General features: G+C 39.2%; 1 pseudogene; it reads left to right on the top strand.

The window, feature by feature from the left end:
• LOC111766382 (SERPINE1 mRNA-binding protein 1-like) overlaps window positions 1–16,465 on the top strand; it is a 38,203-nt pseudogene extending 21,738 nt beyond the window's left edge.
• The last annotated feature ends 1,494 nt before the right edge of the window (window positions 16,466–17,959 follow it).

Raw genomic sequence — 17,959 nt, 5'->3', positions numbered from 1 at the left:
TTTGTTGTAGACCTCTCAGGGTTTTCTATGTATAGGATCATGTCATCTGCAAATAATGAAATTTTGACTTCTTCCTTTCCAATTTGAATGCCTTTTGTACCTGGTTCTTGCCTCAATGCTCGAGCAAGTACTTCTAAGACAATGTTAAATAGAAGGGAGACAGTGGGCATCCTTGTCTTGTTCCTGACTTTAGAGGGAAGGATTTTAGGATTTCTCCTTTGTAAATGATGTTGGCTGTGGGTTTTTCATATATACTCTTTATCACGTTCAAAAATTTTCCTTGAATTCCGATCTTTTGGAGTTTTTTTATCAAGAAAGGGTGCTGTATTTTGTCAAATGCTTTTTCTGTGTCTATAGATATAATCATGTGATTTTTTTCCTTCAATCTCTTTATATGGTGTATTACATTGATTGATTATCTTATGTTGAACCAACCTTGCATACCTGGAATGAATCCCACTTGGTCACGGTGCATAATTCGTTTAATGTGTTGTTGAATACGGTTAGAAAGTATTTTGTTGAGGATATTTGCATCTAGGTTCATTAGAGAAATTGGTCTGTAATTTTCCTTTCTTGTGGTGTCTTTGTTTGGCTTTGGTACTAGGGTATGCTGGCATCATAGAATGAGTTAGGTAATGTTCCTTCTGTTTTGATTTTTTGGAAGAGTTTCAGCAGGATTGGTGTTTTTCTGGAATGTTTTGTAGAATTTACCTATGAAGTCATCTGGCCCTGGGCTCTTCTTAGTTCGGAGGTTTTTAATGACTGATTCTATCTCTTTACTTGTGATTGGTTTGTTGAGATCATCAATTTCTTCTTTCATCAATATAGGCTGCTTATGTGTTAGTCTTTATTTCTGTGGGGTCAGTGGTGATATCTCATTTCTTATTTTGTGTATTTGCATCGTCCCTCTTTATTTCTTTGATAGTCTAGGTAAGGGTTTGTCAATTTTATTGATCTTCTCAAAGAACCAGCTCTTGGTTTTGTTTATCTTTTCAAGTGCTTTCTTATTTTCTATTTCATTTAGTTCTGCTCTTATCTTTGTTCTTTCTTTCTTTCTTTCTTCTTCCTGTGGGGTTACTTTGTTGTTGTTTTTTTTTTACTAATTCCTCCAAATGTGCAGTTAGTTCTTCAATTTTGGCTCTTTCTTCTTTTTTGATGTATGAATTTATGGCTATAAATTTCTCTCTCAGTACTGCTTTTGCTGCATCCCATAAGTTTTGGTATGTTGTGTTATCATTTTCATTAGTTTGAAGGTAGTTATTAATTTCTTTTGAGATTTCCTCTTTGACCTACTGTTTTTCTAAGAGTGTGCTGTTTAATTTCCATATCTTGGTGTGAAATCTGGCCCTTTGGCCCTTGCAGATTTCCAGTTTCACTCCACTGTGGTCAGAGATATTATTTTGTATGCTTTCAATCTTTTTCAATTCATTTAGCCTTTCTTTGTGGCCTAGCATATGGTCCATTTTGGAAAATGATCCATGTGCACTTGAGAAAAATGTATATCCTGCTGTATTTGGGTGTAATGATCTGTATATGTCTATTAGATCCAGCTCCTCTAATATACTCTTCAAAGTTTTTGTTTCTTTATTGATTCTCTTTTGAGATGTTCTGTCCAAAGTTGATAGAGGTATATTAAAGCCTCCCACTATAATTATAGAAGCATCTATTCTTTCACTTAGTTTTTCCAGTGTTTGCCTCATGTATTTGGAGGTGCCATTGGTAGGAGCATAAGTATTTATGATTGTTTCTTCTTCTTGAAAGATTATCCCTTTCACTAATATGTAGTATCCTTCTTTGTCTCTCACAATTGTTTCACATTTAAAGTCTATTTTTTCTGATATTAATATAGCTACTCCTGTGTTTTTTTGGTTATTGTTTGCTTGTAAGATTGTTTTCCAGCCATTCACTTTCAACTTCCATGAATCCCTGGGTCTAAGAAGTATTTCTTGTAGACAGCATATAGATGGGTCATATTTACTTATCCCTTCTTCCTATCTGTGTCTCTTAACAGGTGAGTTTAATACATTGATATTCAATGTTATTACTTTTGAGGAATTACTTATATTAGTCATATTTTCTCTGGATTTGTGTTTTGTCATATGTTGCTTGATTTTTTTTTGCTCTTTTTGTCTTTTAGTTGTTCTTACACTCTCCCCCTACTCTGTCTCTCTTGTTTTTTTCTTTCCTCCTCAGAATTCCCTTTAGTATTTATGATGGGCTGGTTTATTGCTTTCATACTCTCTTAGTTTTAGTTTATCTGTGAATATTTTGAACTCTCCATCATTTCTGAATGATAGCTTTGCTGGATAGAGTATTCTTGGTTGGAAATTTTTTCCTTTTAGTATCTTGACTATATCATGCCACTGCTTTCTTGAGTCCATTGTTTCAGAGGAGAAACCAGCACTTATTCTTATGGAGTCTCCTTTGTATGTGATGGTTCTCTTTTCTGTTGTTGCTTTTAGTATTTTCTCTTTGTCTTGAGCATTGAATAATTTGACAAGTATATATCCTGTTGGGATTTATGCTGTTTGGGGTGCATTGTGCTTCCTGGACATGTACATCCTTTTCCCTCATTAGGTTTGGGAAGTTTCAGCCTTTATTTTCTCCAACACCCCTACTGTACACTTTGCCTTCTCTTCTCCTTCTGGGATGCCTATAATGTGTATATTTGTGCATTTTTGTGTTGTCATTCATGTCCCTAAATCCTTGCTGGATTTTTTCTGTCTTTTTATTGAACAATTCTACTATCTTTTTCATTTCAGATGTACTGTCTTCCCCATCATTAACTCTTTCCTCTGCCTCTTCAAATCTGCTGTTATTTGCTGAGAGTGTACTTTTTACTTCTTGGATTGTGCTGTTCATCACCATCATATCCATTATCTTTTTCTGTACATTTATAATTTTTTCTGTATTCTCTCCAAGTGTTTTTTTAATATCCTTATTCTCTTCATTCACTTCATTAGATTGGTCTATGATTAACATTTTGAGAGCTTTGATTAGTTTTTGATGTTCTGCTCCTTTTCCTGGTTTTTAGTTTATTCATTGGATTGGGGCATATTTTCCTGATTATTGGTATGGTTTGTAATTTTTTGTTGCTGTCTGGTCATCATTTTATCTTGATGATTTCATTCAGTTGATTAGCTTCTCCATCTAGCCTTGTGATTTATTTAGCTATTGTTTTTATGTGCATGTTAAGTCTTCTCTTTGACACTTTGTTCTTCTTATTCTATTTCCTTATTGTTGTCTAAGTTCCCTTGAAGGAAATTATTAAGGCCAGGGAAAGCAAAAGGGGTAAGAAAAGAAAAGGTATAATAGTAGTATTGATTGTGTTAGCAGAAGAATCATGAGAGACCTAGGAGAATGGATACTGAAGTCATGTAAGCTGTGTAGAGTTATAACAGTAAAAAAGTGGAGTACCTCCAATAAGATGGTAAACTGATTATGGGGAAGAACGTAGTATGAATTAAAAGACCAGTGAGGTCAGGAGTGAGGGAAAGAGAAAAGAAAGGACAATACTATAAAGAGTGAATAAAAGATAGAAAACAGAATGGAGGTATTAGAAGTAAAATTTCAGAAAAAATTGGTGGCTTAACAAAGAGAGGTGGAATGTAAGAGAAACAATAGATGATGGAAGATAGAAAGATGTAAAGGAAAGGGGATAGTGTTGATAGCCAAAATCAGTACACAGAGAAAAGAAGAAATTGGGTATAAGGAATCGCAGCAAATAAGAAACACTTCCTGTAGCACCCAATATAAAAAAAAGAAAAGAAAAGAAAAAAGAAGAAAAGGAAAAAGCAAGCAAGGAAAACAAAGAAAGAAAAAAGGACCATGGGGGCTTAAAGAGGAAGGAGAAATAAGAAAACAAACCAATAAAAAAGACCAGACAAGCCCTAAAGCAAGGAATCCTCTTTGCAATTGAATAAACTGCTCAGGAGTCTGCCCTTCCCCCTTTCTCCCTTCCTCACTTCCCTTTCTCCCAGGGCAGCAGGAAGGCCATGAGAGGGCTCCCCTCAGATATTCAAATGGGACCCTGGTGAACCAACTCACCACAGAAAATAATGACTCTTAGTTTCTTGAGGGAGAGTGCCCGCACCTTGCCAGGAACCCTAAATATGCTATTGGAAGCCTGCAAAGCACATCTTACTGTCCCTCTTCCTTAGGTGTGTTACTGAGGGGGCTAGTAAATTTTCTGACTCCTCCTTCTCCCAGGAAAAGTCTCTCTATCCCAGGGTGTTTAGGTAAATTGGGTTCTCTCAGCAGATTCACCTCTCCTCTCTTCCTAGGCTCTCCCCAAGCCAGCTGGTATGGTCTTTCAAGATCAAAAAAAGGGGGGCCAGAAAACCGAACCTGCACTGCTTGGGCCCCTCTGCATCCCCCAGCAAAACCCTCCCACTCCCGGAGCTAGTCCAAGACCAGAGGTCTAGGGGAATGCCAGAGTTGGGGGAGTGCTTGCCTTGGGGAACGCGGTCTCAGAGTACATGGGCCTGGGCATCGTGCACCTGGGAACAAGGGGCTCAGGAAAACTGCCCTGTGACCGGCGGTTTTCAGGGAACCCCGTGGCCATCAGCACTAGGGGAAGGGTTTTGCCTGCCCACAGCTTCTGGCTTCAATGTTAGAAACCTGCAGTTTACCTTGAGCCAGCACTTTTGCCACAGTCTCTCCAGATCAATGTCCAGACACCTCCTGCTTTGTAGGTTCCCAACACTGCCCGTTTCAGCAAGAGTCCATCCCCCCTCAGCTGGTCCTCCACAGAGAAGCAATGAGGGTGCACTCACTCAGACACCATCTTGCCCCACCGCTAATAAATTTCATTAGTTAGACCTTAGCTGATATAGCAGGATAACTTTTTGTAGTATAAATAGTCATAGGTCACCCGGGGATGAGCCTCCCTGGCAACGAGGGACCACTATCAACTACCAACTGATGACGCAACTGGAAAATGACCTTATATGGAAGGTTCAATGCGGATCAGCAGAATATCCATGTCTACATAAAATACCATGACTTTAAAATGCTGTTTGACCTAAAGTAAGGGGGAAATGGAAAGGAGAAATGAGTTTATATGGCTACGAGTTTCTAAAAAAGAGTCTGGAGGCTGGCAGAAGGATTGCCCTCATGCACAACTGAGCAGAGTCAGAGAGACAGATAAAGCAGATACAACCCCCAGATATTGGTTCCTTTGAGGGCTAAAGAGACCCATGGGAGTTATGGTCATGGCCGATGGGGTTAACTACCAGGGCAGATGGCCCCTCTTTGGAAATGGTGTTTATGTGTGATGAATCTGGACTCAGATGGGATCTCCCTTCATAAGACTTTCATGCTAATGTGCTGGAGGTGCAGTTAATGTTGGGGTTTAAGATATATTTAGGGGATTTGAATCTCTGGACTGACAATGTGATAGCCAGGCCCTGAGCCTCAACAGACTCCAGCACCTACAATCTGATCTATTGGACTTACCACACTCAGCTCAGATGGAGTTGAAGAAGGACAACCACCACACCATGGAGCCTAGAGTGATTACAACTGAAAATGGGAGGATTGCATCCAGCATCCATGTGGAATCTGAGCCTCCTCTTGACATAGAGGTGCAATGGACACAACCAATCCAATGTCCACATAGAAGAGGTGGCATTGGATTGGGAAAAGTGGACATGGTGGACGATGGGTATGGGGAAAGGCAGGAAGAGATGAGAGGTGGAGGCGTCTTTGGGACATGGAGCTGCCCTGGATGGTGCTTCAGAGCTAATCACCGGACATTGTAAATCCTCACAGGGCCCACTGGATGGAATGGAGGAGAGTATGGGCCATGATGTGAACCATTGTCTATGAGGTGCAGAGGTGGCCAAAGATGTACTTACCAAATCCAATGGATGTGTCATGATGATGGGAACGAGTGTTGTTGGGGGGGGGGGGAGAGGGGGGGGTGGGGGGGTGGGGTTGAATGGGACCTCACATATATATTTTTAATGTAATATTATTACAAAGTCAATAAAAAATAAATAAATAAATAAATAGTCATAGGTATAATTCCCCATTTTGGTATGCTTATCTTTGAGAGCACAAAAAAATGAAAATATTCCTAATGTTAAGAAGTAGAAATGACAATTCAAAAACAGCCTTTGAAATATCCTTGGTATTTCATTTTGCTTAACAACTGCTTCCTTTTGTTCCAGGGAGCTACAGCATAGTCAGATCTTCTAATTTTGCAGTGTTTCCTTATAAATATTGTCTAGTCTGAATGCCTTTTTTCCCAACCACAACAAACAGGACTAAGGACCCTGAAATCTTAAATCTAAAATAATACAAAAAACAAAAAGTATAATTTGCTTTACGGTGCTTGTTTTTCATCCTATGCTTACATATGGCACTTAATCAAATGAGATTAATTAATTAAAACATTTCACACCTCTAATATTAACTGCATTTGTGAAGGCAAAGTCACTATATTATAGTTGAGTCTGATGATCTGATCTTGTTTACATCCTGTTGATTTTTTTGTTTTGTTTTTACTTTTTTGGACCTCTAAACACTGAGTATATCAGGGCTTTATATTTTATTATCTGTAATATATGAATTAAAAGTACTATTTAGATGGTGTTTGTAACAATATTTCACAACAATGCAAGATATCAGTAGTGGTGTGATGTGTGGGATCCTGTAGGCTATGCATGACTGCTCTGCAAGCTCAGAGCTTTTCTAAATATATATACATACATACATACATGCATACATAAACAAACAAAATAAATCAATTGGGATACTTCCTCAAAACAAATATTCAACATGTGTGCTGTTATTCTTCACCATCTTTTGTTATCTTTTTATAATATGTATTGAAGCCTCTGCGGGGCTTCGTGGGGTCGCTGGAGGCGAGGACGACGCGGCCCGGCTAGAGGAGACAGACCACGGAGACTGGCTGATGGCGCAGATCTGGTTTATTGCGGAACTGCAGGCACTGATATACTGGGCTGGTGCAGGGAGGGCCGTTGCTGGCCCCAGCTCCCTATTGGTCCGGGCGGGCTACATGCCCTTATAAGGCTAGGCGGTCGGCTCGGCAAGCAGGGGCGGGCATGAGATGACGTGCGGTGGGAGGGCCGAAGGGCGGGCCGAGGGAGGTGACGCCCGTACCAGGCCGAGGGCGGAGCGCCTGTACCAGCCACCCTTACCCTAGCGGAAGTGGTACCTACTTCGCGCCAGAGCTGGCCAGAGAGGCAAGCCAGACTGTTGCCTGATGCTGTGCCTCAATGTATAGCTTCTTTAATATTTTCCTTCTCCTTAAGGAAAGAACCCATGTCTTGTTCTTCTGATTTACACATGGTCTCACTTAGGTTATCTGGTTCATTTTAAGATGCTAACTTTGGTTCAATAACAAAGCAGTTCTGATTGTCGCCAAATCATGTTAGTATTGCCCATTACAGAAATTTGACATTAATTTAGGCCTTTGTTGTCACCCTCACATAATAGAAACTAGGTTTTTGGGGGGAAATGTTGGGAGGTAATTTGGACAGTGCTTAATTATTCTACAAATCTTGCCTCTTATACGTATGAGTCTACTGATACTTTTATATATAGAAGAAAATGAGGCAATGGAAAAGCTTCCTTATATTAGAAGTGAGTTAGGGCTCATTGCTTGAGTTCAGAACTATCTTTCCAATCCGGTTGGACCCTGTGCTTCACTTCCAGTCCAGATTCCATCACCACCTGGGGCCTGATCATGAAGTGACCAGACTCAAGCTGTGTGAAATATAATAGCTAAAATACAGACCTAACTTGTATAAATGTGGACTAAATTAAATAGGTGGCATAAATAAATTATTTGTAACTTTTCTTATTTCATTTAAAATAAAATTGGCTGCAGACTTGGCCCAGTGGTTAGGGCATCCGTCTACCATATGGGAGGTCTGCGGTTCAAACCCCGGGCCTCCTTGACCCGTGTGGAGCTGGCCCACACGCAGTACTGATGTGCGCAAGGAGTGCCCTGCCACGCAGGGGTGTCCCCCACGTAGGGGAGCCCCACACGCAAGGAGTGTGCCCTGTAAGGAGAGCCGCCCAGCGCAGAAGAAGCGCAGCCTGCCCAGGAATGGCGCTGCACACACGGAGAGCTGACACAACAAGATGCAACAAAAAGAAACAGAGATTCCCGTGCCGCTCACAACAACAGAAGCAGACAAAGAAGATGCAGCAAATAGACACAGAGAGCAGACAACCGGGAGGGTGGGGATAAATAAATAAATAACTCTTTCAAAATAAAATAAAGTAAAATTACATGAAGAAATCTTTAAAGTTGCACTGATGTACTTATAAGATACAAAGTTGTAATATTTATGAAAATACTAGGGCAAAGGAAGGAGAGAGCAGATCTATATTGGAGCAAAATTTCTGTATACTAGGCAGAAGATCAAGTGTTAACACAATGTAGAAGAATATAAAACACTATAAACAGTCTAGACTTATCAAAGTTATAAAGACGATTCCACAGAACAATAGCAAAATACAGATCCTTCTTGTGCACAAGAGATAAACCATGTGTTAAGAATGAAACCAGCCTCAGGGTTCAACTCATACAAGTGTGCTCCCTGAACATAATAAGAGAAAACTTCAAGAGAGACACAGCTATAAAACATGACTCAAGAAAAAATATAAAATCTGACTACACTTATAAAAAGTGAAGAGACTGAATTAGCAATTAAATTTTTTTCTGCAATATAGAACACAGACCTAGATACCATTACTGTGAATATTATAAAATACTTAAAGTAGAATTACTAAATATTTTCACAAAATCTTTCAAAGTATAGTGGAGCAGGAAATATTTCTCAAGGCAATCTATAAGGCCAGTGTCACCTTGATATGAAAAAGAGATGAAGAAATTACCAATAAAAATTCCTCTGGTAATAAATTGCAGAACTTCTCAACAAAATGCTAGTATACTGAGTCTACTATCAAATAAAAAGGATTACTCTCCATGACCAGTGGGCTTTATCCCAGGAATTGAAGGTTGACTTAATATCTGAAAATTAATCAATGTATTAGAGAACAGAGGACAGAACTTGCATGAATATAAGCATGTACATCTCTGTACATGTAGAAAAACATTTGAAAAATTCAACACTTTTTAAATCACAAGCATTCAACAAACTAGAAATATAAGGAAGCATCCTGACCCTGATACATAGCATATATGGAAAATCCTCAGCTAATATTATACTGACATCAAAAGACTAAATGCTTTTCACCAGGTTCAAGAACAAGACAAGGACATCTGCTCTCACTGCTGCTATTCAACATTGCCCAAGGAGAACAAGACAGAACAGGAGTAAGTTTTAAAATATTCAAACTGAAGAGTAAAAAATAAAATTATTTTCCATTAGAAAATAACATGATCTTTTTAACAGGTAATCATATGAAATCCATGAAAATTTTATTATACTTTATACATAATGTCAGCAATATTCTAGAATACAAGATCAATTGATAAATATCAATGTTATTTCTGTTCAAAAATGAAGTTAAGAAAACAATTCCATTCATAACAACATAAAAATAATAAACTTAACCATAAATTTAATAAAACGAATTTATGTATGCTGAAAACTAAAAGATCCATTGAAAGAAATTAAAGAAATATATAAACAAAAAACATCCCAAGTACACAGATCTGAAGATTTATTTATCATTGAGATGGCAGTATTATCCAAATTGATCTACAGACTCAATTATATCTATATAAATGTCTCATCCTACTTTTTTAGTTACATTGACAGGTTTATTCTAAATTTCACAGGGAAATGCAAGAGACACAGAATGGTCAAAAAGTGACCTTAGTTGTAAGGATTTATTTTGGGAAACTAAATTCTATTCCTTGAATCAATCTGTCTATCCTCATGCCTGGACCACCCTGTAGTAACTACTTTGTAGTAAGTTTTGAAATCATGAAGTGCGACTTATCTAATTTTGTTTCTTTTCAATTTATATATGTATTTTTTGCTATTTAGATCCCCTTGCAATTCTATGAAAAACTGAGGATTCACTTTTCAATTTCTGAAAGAACTATCTGGATTTCTGATAGAGATTATATTGAATCTGTAGTTCCTTTTGGGTATTTTTGATATCTTAAAAATATTAAGTCTTCAAATCCATCAACATTGGATTTGCAGCTATTAATTTAGGACTCATTTAAATTTTTAAAAAATATTTTTTAGTTCTTAGTGTACAAGTCTTTTTATCTTCATGACCTATTTTATTCCTAGATATTTTACACTTTTAGATGCTATCACGAACGAAATTTATTTGACTAATTTTATTTCTAGGTTGTTTATTGCTGCTGTACAAAAACTCAAATGATCCTTTATGTTTTAATCTTATACCCTTTAACTTTACTGATTTCGTTTATTAGTGCTCTAGCTCTTGGTGGATTCCGTGGGATTTCTGTAAAAAAGACCACATCATCTGCATTTGAACATAGACCCCTCTTACTGTGCTGGACTTACCACTCCCTTTCGTCCTCCAGGTGCCAGCCGCCCCTCTGCATCTTGCTGTGGGTTCACGGGAGGCTGGCCTCCACTGGCTCCTTCATTCAGGTTCAGCTTGGGGGGTAGTTTGTTTAAGCCAGTGGAGCCTCAGAAACATGAGGAGAGAAAACAAACTGTTCAGGGACATTTGGACCACTCCTCAAGGAAGGATTGACTGTGGCTGTTCCTCTACCTACGGCCATAGTTCTTAGTGGACATCTTCCTTATATACCTACAAATATTTCCATCTCTCTTAGCTGCTTTTGAACTTTTGGCTTATAAGTGATATCATCTTTCCTTTAACATCAATATCTTATAAATAGTATCTTATAAATGGAATCTTTATTAAATCATCCTATTCATCTATATTTATTATACCAGGTAGTGGGGTCACTAACACACAGAGAATTTGGTTAAGGCATTAGCACTTGGAAGTACATACTTAATGTGGGATTCTAATATTAATTTGTTCACATATTGAACCCACTCATTATCCCCTCCTGGGGATACTGGATATTGTTCATCACAAAGATGTAGTTGTACCACAAATACTCAAGTATCACTGCTGGTGACAAGACATGGAGTTAACACAAAGGGTTTAGTAAATTGACATCTACAGGCCACAATCTGCTTCCTCTTTCAGTAAATAAATATTATTGAAACTAAACCACATCCACTTTCTTACATGTTATCTATGGCTCTTTCTAGCCCTCAAATGCAGAGGTGAGTAGTAGGGACACAGACCAAAATGTGCACAAATCCTAAAATGTTTTCTCTTGCTTGTTACACAAAGAGTTTGCTGACTCCTGCATGGCAACAGGAGGATATTGTGACAAATTCTAGGTTTAAAAAATCACAACACTTGAGCCCAGTCTCCAAATCATCTCAGTCTCGGATGGAATTTAGGTGATCTGCCCTTAATCAAACCGGACACACCAAAAGCTGAAATAAAACTTAGCTATAAGAACATGGCATTATCTAGAGCCTTGTCGAGATTTATACAAAATATTCATTATTATTATACATTAGAAACCAAACATACAAAGATACCTGACATATACAGAAAAAGCTCTTGACAATAAAAACAAAACACCAAATTATTCATATGTTGCATTTGTCAAATAGATGTATTAAAGAAAGTGTTACATATATTTTGTTTAAATAGGGAACTTTATGAGCTGATGGAAATGTGTATCTTGATTGGGGTGGTTGTTACATCTGTAATATTCAATAATAGTCAAATAAGAGCTTCAGGTCCCTAAGAGTTACCTCCTGAGAGTTTCCATGTTGCTCAAATGTGACCAATCTCTAAGCAAACTCAGCATGTAAATGCATTACCTTCCCCCGCTGCGTGGGATGTGACTCCAGTGATGAGCCTCCCAGGTGCCAAGGGATTTCTATCAATCACCAGTTGGTTATGCAACTAGAAAGAGAAATTGAATAAAGGGAGAAATGGTAAAGACAAATGAGTTTATATGGCTAAAAGACTTCAAAGTGAGTCAGGAGGTCTTCAGAGGGGCTGTGCTTACACATATCTCAGGAGGATCTCAGAGACAAAGTAGATACAACCCCAGTAGTGGTGCTCTTGAGGGCTATGGAGACACCCAGATACTGTGGTCATGACAGATGGCTCTGGAGTTCTGTGCCTCCCCATGGACCCTACCTTGGAATTTGTGCTCCTGAGTATGATGGAGTTGGACTCAGATGTGATGTCTCTACACATACCTCTTCTGTCACTTTTACTGAACCTGTGGTTAGTGCCCAAGTTAGTACATACAACTAAATGAGGTAGATCTTACTTTTATCACTCATTTGCACATGGATTTTACAGAAAAGCACTGATTGGGAAATAACCAAAGTTACACAACTAGTGGATGGCACAGCCAAGTCTCTAACCAGTATATCATGGCTCCTATGTCCCTCCCAGAGATTATCTTCTGTCTTCAGATTCACTCAGGATGAAGACTCCAGAGAGGAGGCAGAGGAAGGCTTGTAGAAAGGGGATCAAAGCATCCCCTGGCTTATCCCATGGCCTCTCATCTCCATGGCACACTCGCTTAGCCAGAGTAGCTGCTCAAAGAAGCCATAATGACAACAGACCCCTTCCAGCTAATAGGCCATGTCCAACACACATCTTGGAGCTACATACACATTTTAAAATGGTCTTGAAGTGCCCAGTACCTTTAAGGGTCATCACCAATGTATCCAAGGCCCCTGTTCTAAGGTTACCACTATGCCACAAAGAATAGAAAATATTCACACACATCCAAAATTCCTTCCACATTCTTTCCTAGATTTTTGGAAGCACCTTCCCTAGCTTACTCTAGCAATCTCCAAAATGTACCCTAAATTTTAAGTTTAAATCCTTTTATAGCCATTGAGGCAGTGGTCAAATAAGGGAAGAAAATCCTGGTGATCCTGGGTCACTGCTACATCCAGCAGCTGCTCTGAGGAGGGATAGCATAGGCAGCTATACCATTCTTTAGCCAGTAATCCTGTTGACTACCCTTCCCACCTGGGACTCCAGCTTCTCCCCATGAGAAGTCTCATTCTGTGTACTCACTCCCATTCCAAACCTGACACAGCCTGTCGTGTGCTGTTAAAAGAAAAGAAAAACAGCAACACTTGTTTTCTAGAATTGCCTCAGTAAAGACATGAATGTCTTTAATTTCTAGCTAGATAGCTTCCTGAGTATTAAGAATAAGACTTATTTTTTCCCTTCAGGTGTAGGATTTTTTAAAATGCAGGAATACCGGTACAAAGAAGGAAGAGGGATTCTTTAGATAGATTCAATGTACAGGTGTTCAAATGGAGTCTTCATTATCTTAGAGACCAGTTAATTCTGATGGAAGTCTCTCTCCTTTGGAAGATTGAGACCAGTCTCAGTTGTCTTTACTTTTTCCTTTTTGCTCTACTTTCCAGGTTAGAATTATTTCCAGAAGGGCCGTCACCAGAAGAATGAAGAGGGGTGACTTATAGTAATAGCATATGGAGAATTGCATATCATTTGAGGGAGAAGAGTTTTTCCTTTCCAAGATACCAGATCAGGATGATTGTAGCATGCTCACAGATGGGGATGGTAATTTAGAAGTAGAATCACATGTGTATGCTCTGGCTTTTGTCCCTGAAGCCTTCATCCATGGATTACAGAAAAGGAAGCGTTGCTAGGGTTCATCTCCACCAGCCCATGTAACATGGATATTAGGCTGGAACAGGAGGTCAGAATTCAGCAACATTAAAATGGAATTTCTGCCCTCATGGATCCTCCAATTTGTTTGTGGAGACCAAGCAGAAAGTTGTACTGTAGTATAAGGAGAACCATGATATTAGTAAATGTAAAAAATTGGGGAGAACCAATGGGGAGGCCATATAATCAAGGCTTAGAGGTTGTCAAAGGAAGAATTTCAGTGCTCTTCTTTGTTCTCTACTTCCATGACACCATCTCTTTCTAGGACACCATTATCTCTTTATGTGATAAGTGCAATAACCTTCTACATTATTCTCCTTCATCCAGTTTGGCCCTCTGGAAATCCATCACTCCAATAAATGGAAAGAACTTTAAATTCTTAAGAACTTCTAACTTCTGCCTTCTTCAGATAATGCAGACAGCCAAAAGTGCCATTACTTGCACCCTACAAAGAATAAAAATCATGATAATCTACAAATTTCTACATTTTTTGAGTTCAGCAAGGAGGTGAGATCACATTGTACCAGTGGGTCAAGGAATCCAAAGGAAATCAGATGTTATACGTGATATAGGGAATGAGGACTGACTTGTGGCATAGCATATGAGGAAAATGAGGTTATCCCAAAAGTGGGTGCAAATTCAAGTAAATAGTTTAATGAAATGAAAAAAGAAAATTTAGAATGCTTGTGAACTACAGATACAAGCTAAATTCATATGTACATGCAGGCTTTTCTCCATGGTTGTGGGAGTTTGATATTATTTCTGAATTCCAAAAAGAGATATTGATGATATTTGTAAACTGATCAGATTCTCTAGGCATTATACCCCTTTGATTGTATTAAATTCAGAGTTTTTACTTTTACTTTATTAAATCAAGATAATGGGTTTGATTTGACCACGTCATTAGGGCTTGCAGGATTGAGAGTCAGCTGCCTTATTGGGCTATATAAATGGACTCTCAGTCAAGAACATGGAGTAGATACATGTAGAAGATACACAGAGGAAGAGAGACATCTCTATAGACACAGAGGAGACAACTTTCTGTTGGGGCTCCCGAGAGAGATGAAATATTCACCTTGTAGTTTACCGCTGACCCTGGGAAGCAAACAGAGCAGCTGAGCCAGGAAAGAAATGAATCCTAGTAAGAATGATGAGCCCACCAAACTTACAGTGAGATCAGAAGAAGCTGAGCCCATGGAGCCTTAAGAGGAAGAGGAAGGCTGAACCATTGTAGAGAAGGCCACCTTATTGCTTGAGCATGTGGCAACAGAATTTAGGTGAATTTAAGTGAGAAAGTATAAAATTTTTATTTTTTTATTTTTTATTTAATTGCCTTTTTAAAAAAAGATACATAGATCACAAAAAATGTTACATTAAAAAATATAAAAAGTTCGCATATACCCCACTCCCCACTCCCGACCCCCTCCCCCACTCCTTCCATATCAACAACCTCTCTCATCATTGTGGCACATTCATTGTATTTGGTGAATACATTTTGGAGCACTGCTGCATGGCATAGATAAGAGTTTACACTGTAGTTTACACTCTACCCCAGTACATTCAGTGGGTTATGGCAGGATATATAATGTCCAGCATCTGTCCCTGTAATATCGTTTAGGACAACTCCAAGTTCAGAAAATTCCTCCACATCACATCTCTTCTTCCCTCTCCCTGCCCTCAGCAACTTCTGTGGCCACTGTCTCCAAGTACCTTTTATGGTACCATGAGTCGGACTCCTTAGGGCCTTATGACTGTAAGCTTCTACCCCAAATAAACACCATTTTTAAAAGGCAACAGACTTCTGATACCTTGCATCAGCACCCCTTTGGCTAACTAATACAATGGTCTTCCACCAGTCTTCCATGAAAAAGATGTGGAGCAGATGTGAGACAAGAGGAATCATCCCTAGTAAAAGTTAATAGCTGCCAATGGCAGACACTTCTCCCTAAAGAAAAAAATGCTTAAGCCTTGGGAAAAAAGCAACAGTGTTATCTGCAGTGCAGCATTAAAGTTAAGCTGTGGTGGGGTAAGACAAAACAAAAAGGCCCTCTACCCTTAAGGACAGAGAATAAAGTGTTTCAGTTCCAAACCTTTGGAGGACTTCTGCTGGGCCGCGGTGGTCCTGAAGAGGCCGAGGAGCCCGCGGACCTGGAAGGGGCCGAGGAGGTGGCTTTGACTCTCGGGGCCATCGTGAAGGTGAGAGGCCCGGCGGGAGTGAGCGCTCTGGGCGCAGCGGGAGGACAACCGCGGGGCAGCGGATCTCACACGTGGGGAACTGTCAGAGACCGGTTAACCGACTTGGACCCAACAAACGTGGCTGCGGAAACACCCGAAGGCGAAGAACAGCCAGTTGCAGACGCTGAAAATAAGGAGAATGAAGTTGCAGAGGTAAAGGAAGAAGGTCCAAAGGAGATGACTTTGGATGAGTGGAAGGCTATTCAAAATAAGGACCAGGCAAAGGTAGAATTTAAAATCCGAAAACCAAATGAAGGTGCTGATGGGCAGTGGAAAAGGGATTTGTTCTTCCTAAATCCAAGAGTGAAGAGGCTGATGCTGAAGATTCCGTGATGGACCATCATCTCGGGAAGCCAGCAAATGAGGTAACATCTCAGCTGGAGATGGATTCTGGAGACCTTGGCCGCCCAGGACGTGGTGGCAGGGCAGGACGTGGTGGGCGTCGTGGGCGTCTAACCATGGCAGGACTGACACGTCAGGTGCTTCTGCTCCTGCAGCACACGAGCCAGAGGCATTCCCAGCTCTGGCTTAGCTGGATGCCAAGAGCCAACCCTGGCTCCTTTGTGGACCCTCCTCTCTGAGGCTTTATTTGCTTAAGGCTCCCAAACGACTAAGAAATTAAAACAACAACAACAAACAAAACGACTGTCATTCATACCATTCACACCTAAAGACTGAATTTTGTCTGTTCTGAAAGTGAACTTCTCTCGCTACACAGAGGTAACAAATATGGTAGTCAGTTTTGTATTTAGAAATGAACTGGTAGCAGGGATGTTTTCATAAATTTCAGAGATTATGCATTCTTCATGAATGCTTTTGTATCACTGCTTGCAAATATGCATTTCCAAACCTGAAATATAGATGTGAACAGTGTGTACCAGTTTAAAGCTTTCACATTTCATTTTTTTTTTAAATTAAGGATTTAGATGTATCCCCAAATACGAGCTGGTTTTAAATATTGGACATACCAATTTTAATACCTGCTTTGCATTTTCACACATGATCAACTTGGACATGTATACTTGATTTGTCAAATTTTATGCTGTCTGGAATACTAACTACTATTTTAACTTAGTTTAATATTTTCATTTTGAGGAAAATCTTTTCGATTCTCTTGATAGCTGTATATATGTTAAATCTTTATATACAAAATATTAGTACCTGAAAAAATTCAAAGCATGTAGGTTTATTAATCTTGCTCCTGCAGTGATGCATGGTTTATTAGGTTCAAGTCATAACTCAAAATTTCAGCTCTGTGTACTTAAAAATATGTGACTTTCCCAGAAAGGAACACAACACTCCCCAGAATGTACCCTATCAGTTTTTATTTGTTACAAAATATCCCCCAGTATACCCGCTGTTCTAGTTCTCTTCATTTGTCCTGAAATAGGAAGAGTGCTAACCAGGAAGGTTTTTGTTTGCGGATTAACAAAGCTTCCTGCATGATGTTTCACTCTTAGCTCTGAACAATACTCACTAAATATTTCCCCAATACTCCATGCCTGGCCCATGGAGTGACGTTGTAACAGAGAAATGCAAAATATCACCATTGTATATGACTACACACATACTTATAAAGGCAAGGTTCTGGGTGAGAGTGTTTTTGACTCCTTAACAGAATTCTTCAGAGTTAAAAGATATAATAATATTGGCTGGTTTTTCCTAAATACGCTGGATACAGTTATTAAAGAAAGGAATGAGCTGATGGCTTCAAATTTGAAACTTAAGTGCCACATGAAGGCTATGAAACTTTCTACGAGTGATCTGAAAGAAAATCTTGTTTCCTTTAGCCCCAGACTCGAGATCTTTGGAAACCAGATCCAGAGTCTCATTGTGTGAATATCATATTCACAACGGAAACTAAAATCTCTTTTAGGGAGTCTGCTGTTAAAGTGAGGGCATTGATTTGAAAGGAATGATATCCTGAAATTGGAATGGGGACAGAAGGGTTGTTTCTGATGTTAGTGGGGTGACTGATCCTGACTCTCCAGGGGATGTATGACTGCAACTACACAAGGAGGTCAAG

The sequence above is a fragment of the Dasypus novemcinctus genome, chromosome 8 (assembly GCF_030445035.2).
Source record: "Dasypus novemcinctus isolate mDasNov1 chromosome 8, mDasNov1.1.hap2, whole genome shotgun sequence".
Lineage (NCBI taxonomy): Eukaryota > Metazoa > Chordata > Mammalia > Cingulata > Dasypodidae > Dasypus > Dasypus novemcinctus.
Note: the sequence above shows the minus strand (reverse complement) of the source record. Positions and strands in the feature narration are given on the sequence as shown.